Source organism: Mesocricetus auratus, unplaced genomic scaffold (genome assembly GCF_017639785.1).
Source record: "Mesocricetus auratus isolate SY011 unplaced genomic scaffold, BCM_Maur_2.0 Super-Scaffold_4256, whole genome shotgun sequence".
Classification (NCBI taxonomy): Eukaryota; Metazoa; Chordata; class Mammalia; order Rodentia; family Cricetidae; genus Mesocricetus; species Mesocricetus auratus.
The window spans coordinates 6903384-6928353 of NW_024429182.1; the positions used below are offsets into that span (position 1 = coordinate 6903384).

General features: G+C 43.3%; 1 long non-coding RNA gene across 1 annotated transcript; it reads right to left on the bottom strand.

Annotated features, from left to right (window-relative positions):
* Window positions 1–11248: 11248 nt before the first annotated feature.
* On the bottom strand, window positions 11249–21483 carry LOC121134244. The gene is made up of 4 exons (XR_005871306.1): window positions 21436–21483; window positions 15024–15121; window positions 14548–14622; window positions 11249–11846 (listed from the first exon to the last, which is right to left on the bottom strand). It is a non-coding gene; the product is annotated as an uncharacterized LOC121134244 (long non-coding RNA).
* Between the last annotated feature and the right edge of the window lie 3487 nt (window positions 21484–24970).

Below are 24970 nucleotides of genomic sequence, written 5' to 3' on the forward strand. Positions count from 1 at the left end.
CAGAGAGACAGAGACAGAGAGAGAGAGGTCTATCTCTTCAATCCCCTCCCATTGGACCCTTTTCCTCTGTGGTTCAAATGGGGATTATAATGAGTAGGAAGAAACAGAGTCACTCCTTTTGCTGTTGTTGCCTACTTGGATTCTCGCTGCCCTGGAAAAGCAAGTATTCCAGATGTCCACTTCCCCGTGGGAACCATGAGTTGAGCATTCTGGGGCACTGATGATGTCCTCTTTCTGCACAGAGGAAATCTGTCCCAAGTCGACATCCCCACACCTCCTCAATGGTTTCTTATCCAATCTCTTATGCCAGGTGTCACCCGGGCAGTAGGAGGTATCTACAGGATGGGTATCTCAGCCCCAAGGGCCACCCCTGTTTAGATTAAGCTCATGCATGCTTGCCCCTGCCGCTTGCTCTATTGTTGACCCGATCTCCTCACTTCTTTCTCTATCCACATCTTCGCCACTCAATAAGGGACGGGCCATCAACTTCACTAACTCAGTGAACTCAATGGCCCTCCTTCCAGAAAATGCCATGCCTGGCTCCCGGTTCTCTAGGAACCACTCAGCACCAAAAAAGTGATTCTGCAGAGCACAGCTTCTCTGTTACTCCATGTGGTTTTGAATGCAATTGCAACCCCCTCACCATTTGCACTGAGGGGTGAAAGCATGGCAGTTTACCACCACAACCATTTCCCTCTCTTTTTTCCTCACCCATCATGCTCTAGCTGGTGGTCATATTTACCCCCCCCCAAAGTTCATCAGAGAAGCCAGGAGTATAGAACTTTGCTGTTTGTACAATCTGGAAATTCCTAAGCAACAGGAAACTTGCATTTAATATCTTCTTATACAATGAGCACAGCAGAGTCAAGGGTTCCTCTTTTAAGGGTGAATGGTTATTTAAAGACAGGATCAATTACAGAGATTCTTCTTTCGAAGACACAGGAAACACAGCCACTGACTTGTGAGAGCAGATAAGCCATTTTGGAGTCAAAAGAGCAAACACACGACAAATTAAACTTGATACACAGAGTGCATGCATGAAACGCTAGCAGAACACGTGAGTGACAGTGAGTCTTACCGAGTCAGAGAGCGTAGCAAAGACAGGCTGTGCCGTGGCTCAGAGGAATCCTGGATTGTGTGATCAAACAAATGATGACAAGGCCACTGGGGAATCACGGACAAAGTCAGAGCATGTTGCAGAAAGACATTGCACAGAGTGGGGCGCGGCTGGGAGGCACACCTGCGGTCTGGTTGTGTGGCAAGGAATGTACGGCAGGCACCTCACAGGCAGTTGGGATAAGGAAGCCTCAGGTGCTCCACCATGCAGTCAGGACTCTATCCCACAGCAGCCGAGGAAGCACATGGGACCCTGAGCTAGCACAGGGTGAGACGCAGGCCCAGGCAGAGGAGGTAAAGCACGGCAGCAAGTCCTGGGCTTTGGCTTGGTCCTAACCACGTGAGAGTGGGGCAAGTGTTTTCATCATCATACAGTCACCCAGAGACTGGTGGAGAACTGGGATGGAACAGCCCCATGGCATCACCTAAGTTATCTGGGGACCTCGCAAGGGCACATGGAAGAGGCCGGCCCTGCCTTAGGGGAGGCTAAACCACATTTAAATCCTCTGTTCATACAACTGCATACATTTCCTCCCTACTGTGAGTCCCATCGTGTGTTTTAGCTACTAGATGTCATTACCCAAAAGGGCTCAATGTTTTCTTTAGGTTTTTCAGAGATATCGGATTCTGGGACGCGTGTCTTTTCAAGTCCTGTCAGGGTCATGCCATGCCAGAAGAGTAACAGATAAGTACTGTTGAGGAATCCAGGGACCTGCTCCGGAGATAGGTCAAGAGAACACAGGTCTTTTTTGTGTACTTGGGGTTACTTCTGATCCCATGGCACTGTGCCCCCGGAGGATCAAATGACCAATAGGCGTGTCTTGCTTTGGGGCTCAGGAACCCCATGCTGTCAACAGAGATACCTGGATTTTAGAAGCTACAAGCACACCAGTGAGACAAGACATGGTAGCAGCCCTGGCCTTAGCCTGGAGCTTCTTGACCACTTAATGGCTCCATATGTTTCTAGGATCTGATTCCAGAACCTGGGACTAGACTGGGGCATAATGGTAGCTACTGTATGTGTGAACTACATACTTATTTGAAGAATAGCGATTCTTTTTTCCAAATACAGATTTACTCTGGACTGGATAAAGATGCAAATAGAATGTCCCTTCCCTCTTTGATGCAAGATATTTCTCAGTTTCTTGGGTTGGGCATCTGAGGCCGACTCAAAGGGAGTAGAGAGCCACACCACTGAAATGGGATTTCTCAGGCACGCATACACAATAGCCATAGATGCAGTGTGAGACTTCCCTGGCTTATTGCTACTTCAAAGCAGAGGCTCAAAACAGACAGTGTGTGACAGGCCTGTTCTGGTGAGGTTCACAGCTTCCTTCTCCCACAGGTCCCTTTTATAGACAAACCCAGAAGTCCTTTATTGGGCACTCGCTAGGGGGATAAACTCCAAGGACATAAGGAAATGCAAATGGTAAAACTAAAAACCCTAAACCATTTATGGTAACCACAGTGATGTACTCATGTTCACATTCTTATTGTAAGTTTATTGTGTGCGGTATTGAGATAAAATTTACAGAGAGTTGTCTGATAGGCTAATTCTATCATCGCAGGTGTGGTGGCTATTCTTCACTGCTGTCTTGACTGAACTCAGGGTCCCTCAGAAGACATACTCCTGGATGGATCAGTGAGGGCTACTCTAGAGGATTAGTTAAAGAGGGAAGACACACCCAAACCTGAGTGGTGCCACTGTGTAGACTGGGGACTCCGGCTGATTATGGAAAGGAAGAGGGAACTTCAGGTGACTGTCAGTCCCCAACCTCTGCTTCCAAACCTATCAAGGAGGGGAGAGTGCAGCCGTGCGCTGCTTCAACTGCAATAACTCTGCCATTCCTTCCTGTCAGGATGACTGCTTCCCCTGGGAGTCAAATTCTTTTCTCAGAAGGTGCTTCTGTGTTGTATTTTGTACAGCCACGAGAGAAGTAACTATGGTATCCTTACTCTGTGTAGGGGAAAGAGAGAGTTGTCAATCATGCAGGGCTGGATTTGGCCAACTCATGAAGTCATCATGTATTTGATTTTTTAAACAAATAAAAACAGAACATAGTTCTTAACCATGTGCAATAAAAAGCTATAGGAAATCCTGGAAATACTGAGCATCCCTCATACTTGAGAGGAAATGTTCAAGCAAGGCTACAGCATTTTATCAAGCCATGTAGTTACTCTGCAAAGACAAGCAGGGACATGTGGAGAGCAACTCATAAAGCCAACCACCCAGATAGGAAGCTACATTGTGATGTGAACTGCGACTACAATAGGTTAAAACGTAACAATGATGCTTAAATCCATAGTGATTAAAAACATATTAGGGGGTAAAGAGAAGGCCCCAAGTTTGGGAACGCTGACTAGAGAAGATGCAGGTTTGGTCCCCAGGACCAACATGACAGCTTACAACCATCTCTAACTCCAGATCCAGGGGACCCAGTATTCTCTTCTGACCTACAGAGGCACCAGGCATGTACATGGTGCCCTACACACATGCAGGCAAAATACTTATATACATAAAATAAAAATAAAAATGTCTTTAAAAATCAAATATTAAAAAATGTGTAACTGGGCTTAGGAACACCTAGAACAAACAATTTTGAAAGCTGCTAAGCATGAGAAAAATCCAGTAGGCATCTTGCCTTTCCTGTGTGAACTGTATCACTGAGTAATCAAATAGCTCATGTGGGAGGTTTCTCTTTGCAACAGTGTCACAGCTAATTAATAAAGAAAAAGAGATGGAATCATAATAACACCATTTGTCATCATTCAAGAGTTAATGACCCAAACATTGATTCACGGTAGCTACCAACACAATGAAAGTGACTTCTGGGTACCTCTAAGTGGAAGAGTACCCAGCCACCTTTTGAATAAGGCATGACTAAGAAAAGCTACTCAAATCTAATAAAATATCTCTATACAGTTGATGAGAAAGATTGGGAATGAAGAAATAGCACATGGAGATGTAACCAGCCAATTCCCACAAGAAACAGGATTTTTCAACATAAATATTTTAGGGTGGTATTCAAAGAGAATTGAAAATTGAGACCTAAAGGACATACAAAAAATTAGAGTTTTGACTGTACTTGCAAAATGTGCTTTTAGAAAATGTTTATGAAGCCTGGAGGGGTGACTCATGACTTTAATAATCCTAGCATGCAGAAAGCTGAAGCAGGAGCATTTTCCAGAAGTTTGAGCCCAGCCTGGGTTGCTCAGTGTTTTCCAGAAGAGCCTATACTATACTGCGAGACCCAGTGACAAATAATAAAACCAAAACTGAACGTTTGGAGAATCCATACTTCATTTATTTAAATCAGTGGAACATCTGGATGCTTACTTGATATATGATGGCTACAGATTATTATTGTTATCTTTGCCAAAATGATGACGCTGGGGCTAACATTGGAGTTTACCTTCACAGCTGTTTCAGGACAGCCTGGGTATGGGAGAAGGGAAAGGACAGAGCAAAGAATCAGCCGTCTGAATTTTCAGCTCTGTCTCATTTGTCACACCACATAATCCCGGAACCTGGCCTCTTCTCATGGGAGAGAACGAAGCTGGCAAAGAATGGACTTCCAGACTGAAGGTGTTCATAGTGAAAGGGAATTCGAGTACCAGACAGTGCCGTGAAGCACACAGCAATGAGTGTTCATAACCATGAGGTGCCGCACTGTGATTATGGAAACCCTGTATCTAGAGACCACAGGAGAGAATGAGCCCCAATCCCATTGACCAGAAGTATACTGGACAAGGTGGCCGTGCTTAGTGGTTTCTAGGGATGCTTCTCATTTGAGAAGGAGATGTTACCTAATACAGTGTGTATGTTCTGTGGGTGCATCTGTAGGGATGCTAAGGGTCGAGATTGATTTCCAGCTGCCCACATTTTCAGTTTTCCCGGTTTAGGAAAAGAGTAGGTAACACCCGCTATTTCCCATGAGTTGGGAGCTGAAGGAGCACAGTACGGCCTGGTATCAGACATGGAGTGAGCATTCCAGCAGCAGTGTTCCTGTGGAAACACCATGAAGCTGGCACTGTTTCCTGGAAATATTACTCCCTTTTCTTGGCACCGGACCTTCCATGGTTGTTTGACTTGAACTCAGAATTTTGTAAAGATTTTTTAAATGACCCAATAATCATGCATAAGTAGGGTAAATAACATTATGTTTTGATACATATATAAACTGAATAATAATCAAGCCATGATAATTTAATTGTCTTCACCTCTAATATGTCCATGGTGAAATGTTCAAACAATTCTCTCTCCTCGCTGTTTTGAAATGCATAATGCACTGTTGTTGGCTCTAGGCCTCGTACTGTGCATTAGAACTCCAGGATCTATCTACCCTACCTAAGTATAACTTTGTGCCTGTAGTCTACCATCAACCTCAACACGTTCCCTTCTCCCTCCTCCTTTTGATAATCATCTATGCACCGCTCCTACCAAGCTCATGTTTTTTATTCTCCGCATATGATCCCCCGAGGAGATAAGCCCCTCCTCTTCTGCAGCCTTCCTTCCCCTGTAAGAAGCCAATGAGGAAGCCCTGCGCTGGAGAGTCACAGATACATACTTCCTGGGGCGCCTTGTCAGCTGCTTCTCAGGAAGCAAAAGACTCACTTTCTCATTCTCCGTGAAATAGCTAGAGACTTTCCTTTTCCTCTCCCTTGTTCTCTTCCTAATGAGCACCAACACAGTTTGTCACATCAGAAGCAAGTTACCTTGGGTGACTCTGGGCCGCTCTATGCTTCATCTTTCTATCCATAGCTCTGTGCAGGAGTAGCCAAAACACAAACCTCCGACCTACTGAAATCCAAAAAACTGTTTCCACTATTCAGTAACAATTTTCTTCCATGTCACTTGTTCTTATAAATGAAAAATTGAATGTTTGGAAGAGTTTGGATATTTGAATACTCTAATTAAAGTTTTATTCCATTTCACTTGCTTATAGGAATCTGTGTTATTACAAAGATTTTATCAGTCAATTCCGAGTTTATCTTCCACCACTTTAGCATTTCAAATAGATTTTTGAAATGTTGACTAAATTACTTTTATTAACTAAATTTTATTGCCTTCACTGAGCAATTTAAACATTTTCCAAATACTTGAGGAGAATGCTTATTCATGCAAGAACCCTCAAGCTCTTTTGGGCGTGCTATTCCACACATCCTTTTTAGAGTCCAGTGACAATCTCAGAACTTCATCCTCAGAAAACGTACATGTACAAAAGCATCTATTGAGGAGGATTAGCCTAGACAGGATAGGAAAAGCCATATGATATTTTACTAGGGAGAAGTCACTTACATGAGAAGCTGAGAATCCAAGGTCAGTGCTCTGCTGCTCTCTGAAACCCAACCGGAACCCCAAGAGAGAGCGTGTGTCTTCCCACCCCACCCCACCCACCCCCTGCCCCCTCCCCATATCTCCTATGTACCTGTGACCACGCCCGTCTAAGATCTCTCCCTACAAGCACCATTTGTTTATTCACTTGATTTTTCTTCCCCGCAGATTTTTAGAATACTTCTGTGGCCTCCAGAGGATCCCAACAGTCCCAAAGGAAAGCTAAGGGATGGTTGAGATGGTTTATCATTGCTGACTGATTGCACTGTTGTAAAAACCAGCAGACATGCATGCCTCAATGGTACCAATGTTAACGGTTACTCTCAAGTCCATGAGCTTTTCATAGAAACAACTCATTAAATTTAGGCTAAATTTACCAAGATTACAAACACACATTAACAAAAAAAAACCAAGTATTTCCTTCCTATAAATGGGTCACACCGGAAAACATCTTTCCTACCTTCCCTGAAGTACCTGAAGCCTAGTGTCTGCCATCTGCTTTTCCATCCCCCACCCCATGGGAGCTTCCTGGGATTGCCTGGAGGAGTAGCGGCTCTCATCACATCAAACTGATGCTTTAGCATAGGCAGGAATGAGAAACCATTACCAACAGAGGGGAAAATGCAAGCTGGCCATTTCTGGGAGGAGAAAGCCCACGCCGTGCAGTGCGGCTTCTGCTCTTTCGTTTTTCTGAAAAATCATTTGCATCCAGCTGAGTCACTGCGACACTTCATTCCTCATCTGAACAGAGGATAAAACGTTGCATCTCTGCGATTATTTCCGAAGGCCCTTGCTCACTCAGGATTGATGAATCAGGCATCCCTAGCAGATACACTGCACATAGCCAGGTCCCTTACTGGCAGCATCCAGGCCTAGCAAGATCAAAACTGGTGACCACGTTCCATCCCCTGACCCCGAAGTTCAGTGCTGTCACTTGCCACACTAGGAAATTAACCCTGACAGAACCATACAGCTCTTCTCTGTTCCCAGTAAACAGACTCTCAATTTTCATAGATGTAGCTGAAAAGAGAGATGCTATCCACCTACTAGTTGAGAACTGTTGATATACTGGATTGTAAAGAGAAGCTTTTTCTTTGCTAGCCGCTTTGGTATATCACCCGCTGGTCGCCTGGGCTCTGCCACATTGTAGTCCCCAAATAACACACAAGACGCTGTATTAATTATGAAGCTGTTGGCCTTGCTTGTTTCTTACTGGCTAGCTCTGACTTAAGTATTTACCCCATAATTGTTAATCTAAGTATTTCTCTTACCGGAGAATGGTTCCGGGCTTCCTACCCCCATGGCGTTACATGTTGACTCTCCTGTGTTTCTCCTTCCCAGAATCCTCCTGGACTCCTAGCCCCACCTATCTAGATTCCCTATTGGCCAGACAGTGCTTTATTGGCATAAGACTTCCCCAACACTATCCAATGTTCTTCTCCCAATAACAGATAAAATATACCAAGTCAGTGGAAACACAGGAGACAAGAGCAAGGTTAGCAGTCAACTGACGTTGTTGGCATTTATGGTATTCCCCACCCAACGACAGCAGTCTGATGGGGAAGTCTTTCTGTGTATATACAAATAAAGCACTGTTGGCCAATAGGGAAGCAAGATAGGTGGGACTGGGAGTCTAGGAGGATTCTGGGAAATATAATGAGGTGAGTGGTTGCCATGTGATTACAGGAAGAGGACGCATGAGGCTGTGCCCTTGGAAAGATAAGTACTTATAACAATATATATCTTAATTATGGGTTAATAATTAAGTCAGAGATAGCCAATTAGAAACCATAACAAACAGCCAACAGCTTCATAATTAATATCCTGTGTGTTATTTGGGGGCTAAAGAGGCAACGGGACCCAGGTGTAATCCCACAACAGCAGTCAATGCACTTTTTAAAAGTATGTATGGAGCATTGATCAAAATAGACCATTACAGAGTCCCAACAGGGAAGACATAAGTATTCGAGCTTCTTAGAAGGGAAGGACACCACAGGCACCAGACAGTGTCCCCTCCCTACACTTGGTATCAATAAGAGACCAGGAACAGAAACATCTCTGGGGAAAATTTCTCCAAATACTCAGAAAATAAACAGCATTCTGAAAAGCTTACAAGTTAAAAAAAAAGTGGTTAAAAAATTTAACTACGGGAAAATAAAATGCAACGCATAAAACATTTGCGGGGTATTGTTAAACAAATACTTAGGGATAGTCTATGATATTACATTACTATGTTAAAAAAGACCAGTCTTCTGCCCATTAATTCTTTTGAAGGAAAGATGAGAGAAGCAGGAAAAACAAAACCACCAGTGATCAAAAGAGAAAACAAATTTAAAAATTAACATTTATAGCAATCTTAATAAGAATTTCAGTAGTATTTCCTGCTCTCTTTGTTAGTGGAATTCCAGTTTTTTTCTTTCTTTTAGAAGCCAACAAACTGATTCTAGAACCCATGCCCAGGGACTGGAGAGATGGCCATGCAGTTAAAAGTACAGGTTGCTTCTGCAGATGGTTCACACTCAGCTCCCCAGGCCCCACCCCTACTTCAGCTGTTGGGGATCTGACACCTCTGCTGGCATCCATGGGCACCTGCACTCACATGTATGCGTGTGCGCGTGCATACACACACACACACACACACACACACACTGACACACACACATATGCACACATATATTTTCATCTTTAAAAATCACACATCAGTTCAAAGAACCCATGATGTACAAAAAATTGTGAAAAGGAATAACATAGCCAATATTACTTAACTTCTAGTGTAAATATAAAGCTATAATAATCAAGACAGCATGATATTAATTTAAACAATCTATAAATCTGTATCATCTTTTTATAATAGAGTCCATATTTGCAAACCTGTCTATTTCATAAATTCATGAAGGAAATGAGGGAAGATTTTTTATTTTAGTGTGTATGTGTTATGAATATATGTGTGTGTGCGTATGCTTGTATGGAGGGACACATGTGTATGGAGGTGCATGTGAATATTTGTGCATTTTCCTGTGGAGGACACAGGTTGACATCAGGTATCTTCCAAATGACTCTCCATTCTCTACATTGAGGCTGGATCTCTCATTGAACCTGAAGCTCCCCAGTTCAACTATGCTGGCTATCCAGTTTGTTCCTGCGCTCCATCTTGGCCTCCTGGGTATTGGCAGTGTATGTGGGTCACCAATCCTGCCTGGCACTTATGTGAGAGCTAAGAGTGTGAACTCCCATTCTTCAGCTTGTCAAACAATTCTCCTACCGAGCCATCTCCCTGGATCAGAGTTTATATTTAAAAGAACTGTTCATTGTCTTAACTTTTGGTGATAGTGTCACAAATATGTGTGTGTGTCAAACATTATTCAATTCCTTAAATGTTTGTAGTTTGCTAGATGTCAATAAAGGCACTTGGAACTTCTGAAAATCAATAAATATTATCTGAGAGCTTCGGAATTATCCATTTTTTTAAAAAATGTGAAAGAAACAAAATAATGCTACAGAGCCATCTAACAATATGATTTTCCCTAGCATAATTTCAGAGGGTACGCTGAGTTCCGTTAATATTTTTAGTTATCAAAATGGGTATGGGTGTCTATTTTCCTGTAATGACAACTGAGTACGGTAAACCAGTAAAGGCTTTGTCTTAGATTTTTCTTGTTAATTTTCGGAAATATTTAGGAGGATCGATGGTTTTTCATATATAAAATTTTAACTTGTGCATATATCCCAATCATTGTCTAGCCCGGGTATTTATCATAGAAAGATGTTGATTTTGAAAGCAACGGAGAATGATGAAAATGAACCTTATTGTACTGTCAATCAGACATCGTTCTTAACTGACAGCTTTATAGATAAGGGATGATATAGATAGGTATAAATATAAATGATATAAATAGAGAGGGAGGTAGGTATAGGTATAGATAATATAAATATATATGCACAGAGGTATTATAGAGTACATGCAGGATACCTCAGCTCTGTTCCTGTGAGAGCCTCTTGACAGTGACATCCACACAGAATAACACACACACAGATCTCAGTTTCTAACTGTGTGTTCCAATAAGAAGACCCAAGTTCATTGGAGAAATAGCTGACTCTGGAGATGGGCAGAGAAAACTGCATGTTCATAGAACCATAGTGACAGAAAGCAAAGAACAGGGTTTGTCCAAGGGACACAGGATACAACCAGAAAGAGATGCCAATAACTAAAGCTGTGAATTTTGAGAAACAAAACGAATAGCCTAGTGCTGGATTGTAACTCACCACACAAAAGCAAGCACACATAGATGCATGTAAATGAGGATATGACTGCTTTGGAAAATTCGGAACAATATATGCATATATTCCCTGTCCAGAAAGTGAAGGTTAAATGATTCTTCAACCTTGAGTATTGACAAAATTAGGAACTCACTTCCTAGAAACGCCAATACAGGGAGGAGAAAATAAAGTTCACGGGAGAAAGTCCCAGTGGGGTAAAGTGCTCAGCATGTGCCTGATGCAACGTGATACAAAGGTGCCTTTCAACTCTACTGTACTCTCCAAAGTCAACAACTCAGTCTGACCAGGGAGAAAGCATCCTAGGATCCAGCTCCAGGCCATCTTTCAAAATACCTGCTCCTCAGAACCAAGGAAACCAACACAAAATTTCTGAGGCTTTGGAGGGAGCCAGGGGAGGTTGTGAAGGCATATAACATGTGTGTAATGCATTATTCTAGGTGCAGTTCTGAAGCAGAAAAGTCAGCAAAGGAAACAGAGATGACATTAGAATAAGGTCTGTAGTGATGGCAACAGAAATGCTCTGCTTTTAGCCTGTTTTAATAATTTAACATGGATGCCAAAATCTTCATTAGGGAACCCGGGTGCTGGGCATGCAGAACATTGCTTTCTACAACTTCCCTGTAGATCTAAGGATATTTCAAAATAACTTTCAAAATTTATTTTAAACACATCAACCTCAGTTGAGTGCTCAGCCTTAAACAGAACATTGACATCCCCCCTCCAGGTTTTAGGGACAGAACTTTGGCATCACACCTCCAGGCTCTGGGGATATGGTGGAAGAGGGGGCAGAAAGAACATCAGAGGCAGAAAACAGGAAGAACGGCTAGGAGATGCTGTCTTCTAGGCACAACCTATCCGTCGCAGGCACGATCTCACGGCACCAGCGGTTCCCTGCAGGGGCTCTGTACATTCTGGAATGTACAGACAGCCAGAAGGGTGAGCAGCTGAACTGCTGGCTGCTCGTGAGTGGATCCTGGGGGAGGAGGAGTCAGGCTCTTGGCTTGTGTAGTCAGTGGTGACCCCAGCAGCCTCCACTGGATGGGTCGGTTACTCGTGGTCAGTAAGACAGCCTGGTTAAACTCAGTGAGTCATGGAACAAGAGGGGCCAGCATGGAACCTGTAGGGAGGACAGAGGAGGCAAGAATGGGAGGAAGATCAGAGAGGTGTAGGTCAGAACAATCAGAGAATGCTTCATATCCATGCAGGAAATCGCCAAAAAATTATAATTGATAGAAAAGTTAAAAATAAAAAGCCAACCAGTCATGAAATTGGCTTAACTAACACCATCAGAGAAGTGACAGAAGGTTGGCATCCAGAAACTGCTCAACTGGATAAATGGATGCTGAGATCTGGTCCTGGCCCTTGGCGTGTGGAACATTTCTGCGTAGGGGGTGGTGTTACGTGCACACTCTGTCCCTAGCCCTAGGTCCAGGAGTAGCATCTGCTCCTGCAATGGTGATAGCCACGTCTTTTGTCACCTGTTGATGGAGACATGATCTGGAGCAGGCGCTTGTCACATGTCTCAGGATAACTGCCTAACCGAGACAGGGATTGCTGCTGGTGGGTTTCAGCTGGTTTTGCCCATGCAGTAAAGGTGGGCAGGGGTGAGCTGGGTGAATCTTTCCTGGTTCAATGCTCTCAGCTCGGTATTTGAAATATATCAAGGAGTTTTTTAAAAATACTATTACATGTATTTACATCCTTCCCAGGAGCAAAATCTCATGCTTATACAATTTACTGTCTGACAATTTGGCCATCTTTTATACTGTCTGCATCTCCAATCCAATTCAGACAAGTCACTTAACCCTAGAGATGCCACAGGGATGAGACAGCAGTCAGTTTTACTGCTTTTACTTGGTAAATTCCTGTAAGTTTTTTGTTCGCTTGTTTTAAAGGAGGAGTATATTCTCAAAAGGTACAAGTCACCCAGTCAACTTCAAATTATGGTGACTGGGTGAGATGCCTCACATCTTATACCGTCTCCGAGAATTAATCCGTGACAGGTTGAAAGAACGCCCATGCTCAGAGTCATCACTGTACACTTCAGCTGACCTCCACACTCTCCAGCATGTCGTATTTTTACCACGGAGCCCAACTCTCCATATTAAAATTCCCAGTAGCACAGGAAACTGCGTTTACTCAGAGGAGAACCACGTAGGGTCTGCACTAGGGACCAGCCTCTTGAAGAGTGAAAGCCGCATCCAAGTCCTGGCAGCTGGGGAGACAAACAGGGAGGGTTTCCCAAGAAGCTCTCAGACAGTGTGTGTCTCCTGCACCCACCGGACGCTACCTGCCTGCTGGGATATGTGAGGGTGGCCCCTCCACACTGTTCTGTCTCCCACTCCTCCCCCACGCCAGCTCCAGTACTTTGCAGTAGATGCATCACTCTTTCAGTAACACTTGGCACAGACCCATCAGGGGTCTCTCCACACTGTGCTCACCCACCAGAGCCTTGGCTCCGCTTTGCAGGCCTCCTACAGTCAGAGGTAAGTATGGTAACTCATACCTGTAACCCAACACTCAGACAGCTGGAGAAGGAAGATTTCCCCAAGTTCAAGATCTCCCTGAGCTACAAAGTGAGACCCTGTATAAAATAAAAACCTGAATTTCTATTTCCCTGTGATGGTCAATGATGTTGCACAATTTTAAACCGCTTTGGTGGCTATTTATGTTTCCTCTTTGGAGTTCTGTACCCTTGGCTGTTAGTCAATTTGTGGTGGCTGGAAATCTTTTTCATTAAGGGAGGTAACCCGGACTCAGAAGGACAGGAACCATGTGTTTTATTCTCAAATGCAGACAGGGGATCCTAGCTCTTTGTGTGTGTGTGTGTGTGTGTGTGTGTGTGTGTGTGTGTGTGTGTGTATGAGCGTGAGTGTGGCAATAGGTTATAGGTCATGAAACTAGAAGGGAGACCACAAGGAGAGGTTTTAAGGAACGAGAGTTATTAATTGACTTGAGAAGAGAAAGGGGACTATTGGAGATAGACTATTATAAGATAGGTGGGTCATGGGGATGAAGAAGAAAGAGGAGGATATGATCAAATGTATTGTATACATGCATGAAATCTTCAAGGAGCAGACTTAAAATATAACCGCAAAACTTACTATGCTTGAAAATTCTATAATGAAACCTCTGAGACTAATTTTAAAAGTAAATTAGTAATTCAAACAAACAGAAGTGCATCCAGGAAGATGCTCTATCCTAGCACTAGCGTTTCTTCTATGCAATGTCTTTGGTTTGCCATGAAACTCTGAGGATTCAGAGATGCATTTAATGGATCCAGCCTTATGTAAACAGCCTTTCCCTTGCCGCTATCAACCTCATTCAGAAAAAGTCCATGTTCTTGGCAGATAATACTAGAGGAGGCGGGGGTGGGGGTGGGGGGAGGTGTTAATGATAAAGCCTGGAGTTTTACAGTAAGAGGCAGAGGAACAGCAACCCTCTCCAAAGAGGTGACAGAGCAGCTGTCCTCAGAGCAGCAATCAGTGGCATCTATCCATGGGGAGGGAAGAAACTTCTCTCAGCATCGAGAGGCAGCATCACCGTAAGAGGCAGTGACTCTAAGGCGTTGGGCATTCGGTTATCAGGAAGTGGGAGACGGAGTGGAGATGCAGAGGAGGCTACACAGTCACTCGACTGGTGTAGGGAAGATATAGCCATTGTCAATGACAGCACGCTGCCTGTGGGAGCCCTCACTCTAGAGACAGGTGGCAGAAGCCAACCATTCTGATCGTTCCTCTTTGGTTGGCATCTGTCTCTCTCCACGTTCTGTCTTTCTTTCGTAGTGATTACACTCCAAAGTGAGCAACTTACTTTACCTTGAAAGCTCACAGCCCTCCAGTAACAACTATCCTGGCCAATGGTGCACACGACGTTGGAGTCCAAGTCCTCGGCTAGGAAGTCACAAGAGACAGAAGTGGAATTAAGGCTTAGTAGGTAGGGTTCTCCCCTAGCATGCATTGATCCCTGAGTTCAGTTCCCAGTATGGCATAACCCAGGCATGCTATATTGGCATTCAGGAAATGGGGACAACAGGATCACATGTTCAAGGTCATCGTCAGCTACAACACAGCAAGGCTGAGATAGCCTGATCTAATGGAACTTCATATTCAGAAAGCGACAGACAGGGACAGAAAAGAAAGACAAATGGAGGAGGAGGGACAGAGGAGAACCCCAAGTGTGTAGTAGAGGCTATCCCTAAACTGTAACCCATCTGCCATGCATGCAGAAAGGAGGGGATAAAGAGAAGACAGACACTGGAGTGGTCTTTCCACAGACTTCCCCTGCTCCTCACCCTGCAGATTTTCTGCGTTGTTTTCTCACTTCTCCTCTATCATCAGTGACTATGGACACTGGCCAAGGCATAGGAGGCTAAGGCTACTGGAAACCTTTCTGAAAAGAAAAGAGACAAGAGCGGGACTCACAAGCTTCCTTGCACTCAGTTCCCACGGCTGCCTCTGGCTGGTATCTGGCCCACATTAAGCCATCCCCCTCATCCTCTAACCAAGAGATGCAGAGACACAGCACTGCGGGCCTGTGAACACTCAGCTTTCTTTCCTCTTGGCTCGGTAATCTCATCAAAGCTAGGACCCTTCAGTATTTATCTTAATATTATGGAAATGTAAGTTTTATTTCAGGGAAGTTTCTTGGATTCCATCTTCAGATATTTGTTCTGGGTGATTATTTCCTGTTTATTCTCCAGGGGAATATAACTGGGCACGTGTTGGGTTTCATTTGTCTGTTCCCTATCTATCATTTTCTTTCTAATTTGATTTAATTCTTTCTTTATTTCAACTTAATGTTGTTTATTTTTATTTTTGCTATCTTGCAATATATGCCCTTTATTGTGTTTTTCAGTAGAATCTCTTTCCCTTCTGTTTAGAATATCTTCTTTACTCTTGTGATTGTTGGCATCTATAGCACACAAAGAGACACACAGCAAGGCGCACACAGACAGACACAAAGAGACGCACAGACAGACAGACACACACTGATCACAGACAGACACAAAGAGACACACAGACAGACACACACTGATGCACATTTTCTTTCCTGAGACTTTACAACATGTTACATCATCCCATGCACTTTAAAAAAATAAAAACATGATAACATTTTGTCTTGCATATGTTCGCTCCAAAATAACATTTTTCTGGTTTCCACCATTATCCACCCTGTGTTTGTTTACCACCAGTCGTGACTGAAGGAAGAAACATTTTTCCTGTACTAGCTTTCGGGTAGAGGCTTGTGTGAGCACAGTGCTGGCCACACTCATGGCTTGGTGAAAACTTTACGTAACCGAGTTCCTCTGTGAGCTGTTCTGGCTCTGCCACAGAGAAAGGCAGCTGTGCGGTTTCTCAGAAAACAAAGTTACAGCTATCTTTGAGCATCACCAAAAATAAAGTTGGCATTTCCTCGTTCTCCTCGCTGCCTTTAGATGCTTTCCAGGAAGAAGAGTGGAGGGCTGAGATGGCACCATCTCATACTAGGGGCTTGGTTGGCCTCTCTGACCCTCAGCCTTCTCCTCTGCTAAATGGGACGAAGTCAACGCATGTGGACTGCCGAGCATAGCAGTCATGACGGTTGTGTGCTCACTCATTAGTGTCACAGCAGAGTCATCCACAGCTACAAGACCATGTGTCTGAAGCTGACAAGAGTCTTGGAGTGTCAACTGGCAGAGAGCCAAAGGCTTCAGTCTGGGAAGGAGTGTCTCCCACAGTGAACCCTAAAAGCATCCATTACTAACTTTCCCAGATTCCTCTGTATCCTGGAAGTGGACATGTGAACATTTCAGATATGAACGTCCACAGCTTTGAGTCAGAGACACACACTGGCCGGAACTGCTCAGAATACAACTTGCTGACAGGGAGTAGGTATAGAGTCACTGCTTCAGTGTCTAGTGAGACCACTCTCCAGCACACTGTTGATGTGCCCTGTGATCATTCCATGGTAACCTAACAGGGGTGATGGCACTGTCTTTGCACAGACACAGCTCTATGTTATGTGAATCCACAAGAATCTGATAGATAGGATAGGTAGATTATTTATCTACTTGTAAATTAACATAGCAACTATCAGTTTTAGATAATTTGCAATGGTATGGATTCTGGTATATTGATACCGATGTAAAATTATTTTCCTATTCCTTTTAAGATGATTTGTATATTGTTACAAATTCAGTTATATTTATAATATTGTATATGTTCCTACTTCTGTTTATAAGATTTTTGTATATTAATGTAAATGTAAAATAATTTTTGTCATACTACATGTATATTTCTACTTCTGTTTAAGATATTTTGTATATTGATGCAAATTAAGGATTTGTTTGTCATATTGCACTATATGCCACTGATGAAGATAATTTTTATATTTTCTTACAGTTTTTAGGTCACTCTCCTTATACCACACAACTGTTTACAGACTGTTTATTTTTATAGTGTGAAGCTTTAGTCTTTAAGCTATATAGGTTAATAAAAACTAGGGGTTAATACTCACCCATGTTTGTCATAGTTATGGTTATATTAGTTATGTTCTCTAGATATACAAAGATGTATTCCGTATAGACAGGTAATCTTCAAACACTTCAAAGATCTACCAAATACGGATGGCATTTAAATGTTTTCATAACTTATAATTTTGTTGACATGAGACAGGACTGCTCCTGGCAGCACTGATCTGGGCATCGAGGACACTCCATATGGAGTTTGTTTTCTTCTTGGTAATACTGCCCTATTGGGCAAAGAACTGTCCTTGCCTCAACTGCTGACAGTAAGCACGCTATCCAATCTGGACAAGCAGGACACAAGGAAAAGTGACTGCCAACACAGAGTAGGACAGTCTTTCAAATGTTCCTGCTTCTGGAAATGGTCTGTCAGATATTCGAGGCCTATAGCCAAAGTTGTATGGCCCAACGTTGCAGAGAAACTTTGGGTGACTATCCAGACAACCAGCTATTTCTGCCATTTCCTGCATCTTTTGGAGGCTGCTTGCTACTTCCTATGTACTCAGGTAATAATACTTTCCTTCTCTGGTCTTTGATGGGGTTGAAGATTAGTTATAGTTATAATCCTCTCGTATGTTAGCTAGGGTGTATTAGGTACAAGACTTAGACTCTCCAGGATAGGACAGTTACTGGAATAATCTCTGTGATTTGCCAATTACCTATGGCCTGGACATTTAGCATGTGTTTCATGCTCGATGCTGTTCTTGCTGGTTGTAGTTCTATTTTTTGCTTATGTTATTACCTTTTCTTTCTTCTGCACTTTCTTCTTGATAGTTATTGTAAATAGTTTTATGTTAAGGTTAAAACCTTCTTATTAAAAAAAAGTGTGGGAGGGAAGTGTTGTAGAATTTCTACCGGTTTAGCCAATGACCTTTGGGGCAGCAAGTCCTAGGGCATGTCTTGCCTGCCTACCCGACAGCTTAGGAGCTGAGTGAGAGGATCCATGCTCTCATGCTCTCTCTCAGGTGGAGCGAGTCAGGAGCCATTGGTCCCCATCTCCCCTGTAGAACGACAGGACTCAGCAGATGGACCTCGGTGGCATCTAATTGGTTCTTTATCAGTGTTTATCCCTATCATATACCTAAATAAAATTTTAAGACCCTTTAAAAGGCTCATGGAGTCATGCAACAGTTCTATAGAGTGATTTGGAGCACTGCCCAATTCACCACCACCCCCTCTGGAAATCTGTGAAATACTCACAGCATTTTCATTTAAACTTTGCATGTGTGTGTGTGTGTGTGTGTGTGTGTGTGTGTGTGTGTGTGTGTGTGTGTGTATTGGATGAGTGTATGCACCTTTGCATGTGCATGAGCACACATGGGGGTATACAACTGTGCACATGTTTGCAGATGTATGAAGTTGTTATCACATGTCTGTTCATTCATTGTTCTACACTTTATTTCTTGAAGCAGAGTCTCTAGGGTAGTAATGGGATTGACTGTGCCTGGCCATTTTTATGTGGAGTCTAGGGAATCCCAAGTTTCATCCTTGAAATTGTGTACCAAGTGTTGTGTCCACTGAGCCGTTCATCAACAAATAACTCTCCTTCTGAGCTATTTATTGTGAATAAATTGTTTGTTTATTTGCTCCCTTAAAATCCCAGACTTATTTACTGCATTCTAATGGCTCTCATCTCTGTTCTTTCTCACCTCCCTCCCCCATGGACTCACACCGTTTTTCCTTCAAAACTACCCACATTCATGACGTTTTGCTTTGGATTATGACCCATTAAGTATAATAAACCAGTGTGACTGTGGGTTTAGAATGTTGTGGACTCCCTGGTAGCTACACAACTGAAGACAAGGCTCCTGCTTTTCTAGAATCCAGCAGTTGCCTAAAGTCCAGTAGGGAAGGATGGGGCCCCATGAGCCCCTCTCACATCTAAGCCCCATTTAAACTCTTCAATGATAGCTTTCTTGACAAAATAAGTCTCCCCTCTCCACAGTAATGAAATGAAGAAGGTTTCAAATTCCAACAAATTTATCCTTAAACTGACAAATGAAAACTGGGGGGCGGGGGGTTGGATATGAGAACTGTTTCAGTCCCTACCCAGGGTCCCAAAGGTGAAATGCTTCTCAGGAGTGAAGGGGCTGTAAAAGATTCCCACAGTGAATTCACACACCGTCTGAGGGTTGCGCTCTTTATTTTATGTGCTCTTTATTGTTCTGTTTCTACTCTAATAACCCTCTCCCACATCCAACTTCTCCATTCTTCTTGTTCTAGCTTCTAATTCTATTCTAAAAAACTCTTCTCCTTCAGAAGCCTTGAAGTGATAAAGAAGTTTCTCTCATTGGCCAATAGCACATTTCTAGAGCAAGCAATAAGGAGCTGAGCTGTTTACCATGGAAACACAAGGGTCCAAGGCCACAGGAGCAAAACCTGACCAGGCAGGAGAGGACACAGTGTTCAATGACGACTTTAAGACACAGATCTATTGTTAGTAGACTAGCAAGTGAAGATTAGGCATGTTTTAAGGCTAATGGGAGGTTAGCTTGGAACAGTTATCTGCTTTTCTATCTGCTTGCAGAGAGAATCTGGGACATTCCTGTTCTCAGTCTCTCTGACAGGCATGGCTCAACAACTGTAGATGTGCTGTAATTCTTGCCCTTGTCCTGAGAATGTCTCACTTGAGGTCTGTTTGCCTGGACAATGACACTGACCAACTCTCTGCCAAGGAAGATAATTGCAGACTTCTAAGTTTATTCAAAGACATGCTTGAGAGTAAGGGTATTAACTGTGATTACTTTCTTTCCAGAATCACGAATTGCTGGGGGAGGGGGACAGTCATCCAATATACCAATGCGTAGGGGAAAAGATGCCCATTAATTAGTTAATTAATTAATACACTGCTGGAGTTTGGGGATGGCTCCCACCAGAGAAAAGGGAAAGCTATGACGTCACAGGGAATTCACTGTAAGGACAGTGACTACTCATAAAGCAAGTTCTCCCACTGCCCTTCATGCAGGACTCCTCCATTAGATGATACCAGCAGGTTAGCTTTGTGATTTAGTCAGCTGAGCTCTCACTGCACAATTCTGCAGTCCATAGTGTGTGTGTGTGTGTGTAACTCTTCAAGTCTCCTCTTACAGTTTCAAAGTATGAACTGCAGTCACCATGTGGTACAATAGACCCCCAAAGCTTATTCTTTCTAACTGAAACATCTATACTTCCCACCCCCCCCAGTAACATCCAGTCTATTTCCTGCTCCTAGGCATTCAGATTTGTCAGATTCTATCCACATCTCTTCAAGATACCCCTTTCTGCTTAAGTCACCTGAACTCACATTCTACATCTTACAAAGAAGGAACTCATGTTTGAACAAAGTAGACATGGTTTAGAAGGGAGATGACCTGGCTAATTGTACCTTGACTACACACCAAACACTATGCTAAGCATTTCACTTGCACTGTCTCATCAAGCCCACAGCACAAATGGTAGACACTACAGCACCTGTTTCACAAAGGAGACAGATAATCAAAGAGCAAAGAAAGTAAGTCCTTGTTTCCAAGGCTGTGCCTAGATTAGCACATAGACTGGTCTTAGTAAACACTGTTCAATTATCCAATACTTCATGCTACCAACCTCCAGAGTCTTCCTTCAGGAATAGAGGATATAGTTGATTTGCCTTGTCTTCTGTAGCATGATAAATAAAAGACCCAGAGACAGCTGTTGGGGTTCAAACTTCAAGCTGAAGATCAGAGAAGCATAGCAGCCAGTCACTAGCTCTTACTCTACCTCAGACTGAAAGGTGATCCTGGATCCACAAAACCTCAGCCTGTCACCTCTCCGCAGTGTGGCTTGAGAACCCTGAGACTTCAATGTCTCCCTATCCTCAACGTGACTGGAGAACAAATGCCAACTCTGGGACCTTGCTCCTGTCTCATATACCTCCCTAATGCTGGGATTGAAGGCATGAGATCCCAAGTGCTGGGATCAAAGGCATGAGCTCTGCTACTCTCCACTCTTGTGTAGGCCATGGTGGCCTCCAACTAACAGACATCCATCAATCTCTTAATCATGACATGAGTCCTGGGATTAAAGGTGTGTGCCACCACTGGCTGCGCCCCACAGCTTGAGGCTGACTTTGCTTTCTGAATCCTCAGGCAAGCTTTAATAAATCACAAATAACATGTCACCACGGTCCTCCTCTCTAAAATCAGCCCAGAACTGAAGGCATGGGAGACAGAAAGCCATCCGTTACCGCACTGGTTAAGGAGGAGCTGCACCCGGAAGCCAGCAGCCAGCGAGGACAAGCAGGGTGGGGGTTGGGGGGAGCACGGAAACGTAGCAGAGAGACTAACCCGGAAGCAAAGCTGGCGCAACCACTTCTCTTCTTAGACGTCAAAACCCCTCATCAAAGAAGGCACCCGGTGTCTACTCAAGCAGCTAAAACACACGGCACACACAGGGCTTCAGATAAACTGCAGTGGCCAGGGCTAGTGAACCCCGGAGAGGCATGGGTGCTGACTACAGGCTGTTCCCTTTAGCTCCAGCGTAAAAGAGAGCATTGTACACTCTCTGTCACTATAGGGAGGCTGGGACAGAGTGTAAGTCTAAAGAGTGGGTTGGAACAATCCATGCGCCTTCTGTCTCTGGCCCCCAAGACCTTTCTGGTGCCTTTTCACACCACCTCTCCTTTCAAAGGAGAGACTCCGCCCCCAAGGTTGCCCTCAAGGGGCAACCAGAACCTCACGGGACCCACATTGGCCATGCAAAATTAAGCAATCCTAAAGAACACTCTAGCTGGGAATTCTTGTGTTGGACTATCCTGCAGATGAAAAAAAAAATCAACTCTCATTCTTTTAAACCACTGAAATTAGGAGACTACTGGTCACAGGATTAGTCTACTTTAATGACACAAATTGTTTCTAGCTTGTATCTTCAGACTAATAATTCCCTTCTCTTTATTCTAAGGACTGATAGCTCTGGAAAACAAAGTTTAGCAAAAATTTGAAAAACAAAACAAGGCTCTCCAAATTTTAGAATTTCTACTGCACAGAATATTAAAATGTTATAACATACCACCATCTCATATTGGAATATAATTTTACCTACAACATGTTTTGCAAAAATGCAAGAGTTGGATAAAACATAGAATGGATGCTGTATCATATTATGTGGCCATTATTTGTGTAGGATTTTTTTCTCTTTTGGAAAAACTAATTCTCCCGAGTTTCAGTCACCCTTTAGGTTTTAAAAGAGTTCCTGGTCCTTCGCCACTGCACTCATGGTTTAACGGACAAAGCAGTGTTGGATGAACTGCACGGGACTCCCAGCTGCAGACGTGGAGACAACACATGAATGTTAAACAACAGCAAACCCCTGAGGTTTGTCTCCAATGCTGTTCTCACAGTAACTTCCCCACCTATTGTGGGGAAATATCACATGCCAGACATCTCCTCCCAGGCTAATGAAAGAGGCTCGGGGTTATAACATATGCCCTCCCGTTGGACCTGAATGCCAGTTATGGCGAGATTCTCTGCTTCAGCCTGTCTTGTTATGCTTTCTTCAAAGAATGTTTGGATGATTACAATACTGCAGAGCAGAATTCTCCTGGAAGAGAAGGTATGTGGGAACCCACAGAACTGACTCCTTTCCATTTTGAGGTCAAAGGTTTTTTGCCTTCCCTTGCTTTTCCAAGGTGAAACAACAAGGAGATCTGGCCTAGGATGTAAATGCTTCAGGATTCTTGGCATAGGATGTGGTCGCTGCATGTTCTGTCTAAACAACAGAATACTTAACTCGGAGATAGTTACTTGATGTTTTGGGTATTGAGAAGGTAATTATGTTCACCTGTTCTTTGTGCCTTGGTAAGGATGTCTTTTGCTTTCTCCCTCTCCTTTGATAGGGGTATAAAAAGACTGGACACAATAACCATGGGTGAGTCAGTATTCGATAGATGCCCTTCTGACTCTCTCTCTCTCTTGTATCCTGTCTGTTCCTTTCCTAAATCCACACTCCCCTCCTCTCAGGTAAGAGCACAGGCAATGATAGATGTCCCTCATCGTGGGACAACACTAAAGGTACCAGTTTATTGGGCCACCCACCCGAGTAGTTAGCTACATAAAAACAACAGGCAGGGACAAAGAAAATAACCTTCTTCCAAAAGAGATAACCTCTGCTGTGGTCAAGTTTCCTGTACCATTCAGCTTTGCCAAGGATGAGGAGAAAAGCAGAAATAGCGATTCTGAGTTAGAGCAGCAACACTCTGAGGCTGTCTGAATTGGAACTGCTGTGTGTGTTACACAACCCTCCCTCTTTGCTGCAGGGCCTTCCATGGAGGCTAGGCCACTGAATGGCGCTGAAGTCTCTCTATGGGTAATAAGGACATTTGAGAGAACGCAACAGGTCGTGGGTAAAGAGTACTGCTCACTAGACCCAGTGCTGCAATGTTTTGGAAGAAAAGGAAAAGGCTGGAGTCATCATTCCCCAGCCCCTGCCCTGGGGCTGCCTCAGCAAAGAACAGCACAGCCTGGGAAGAAGCTGGGAGACGAGACCATAGGCCTGTGGCAGAATGACATGGGGGACGGTGACCGGAGCTGGGAGACGAGACCATAGGCCTGTGGCAGAATGACGTGGGGACGGTGACCGGAGCTGGGCAACTCACCCAGAAGAATCGTGACTGTGGTAAGTACAGCCTCCTTCTCAATACACTGTCCTCTCTCTGGCCCTGGCTTGGCAGGCATAACAGGCGAGCAATGTGGTTACCAGATAACAGAGCAAAGCATCAAGATTGCCCTTCTCCATGGAGACAGAAATCTCATTTTTCCATGGTGGGCAGGTATGTGTATTATGAGAAAGATGAAAGACAAAAATGGCAGTTGGGGGTAGAGATGACATCACCAAACTTGTGAGCTGCTGAAAATTAAAAGTAAAATCCTGCCTTTTCTATCCCTGATCTCTGGCAATGACTTTAGCCAAGGTGTTCAATACCCACGCTATAACACTGTTCTAAACAAAAGATTAAATTAAAAATCCTAAATAAACAAATTAACATGCTTTTTAATAATTTACAATTCAAAGAAGTATCAAATACAGAGTAACTTGAGCCAAAGGAAGATACATCCAAAAAAACCTGTGAATGTGAACAAAACGGAATTTAAAGAATATGGAATTAAGTGCTGATATCACAAAAGAAAGGTTACATTTTAATAAGGCTTCCACCTTAATAAATAAAAACAACATAAGAAAGCTGGAAGAGAGAATACTAATAGGGGAAGACATCAATAAACTAGGAAAGAGAAAAGCAAAATAAAATCACAACCAATTGTTTGCCTAAAAAAGATCAATACAATGTAATAAACATTACACACATTGACAAGTAAAACAGAGAGAGAAAATGCAAATTATAGCGTTAAGTCCTGAAAGCCTGGTATTAGTATAGACATTAGGAGGACACAGGAATAAACAAACTCTAAGCACATATATTAGAAAATGTCAATGAAATAGGCTAAGCCTTAAAAGCCACAAATTACCAAAATCACCCAAGGGAACATTAAATAGCTCAGATGGTTCTATAACTGCTAGGTAAATGGATTTCATAGTTAAATTAGTTAGAAACCCTTAAAAGCCCAAAATTCTAGACCTATATAGTCTCAATGCAAACAACAGCAGGTACTTAAGGAGCATTAATAATCTATTCTGCAGAATATCTTTCAGAAAACAAAAGAGCAAGAATCACTCCTTAACTTATTTTATGAGCCCACAGCACCCTGGTTCTGCAGTCAGATCTGTAT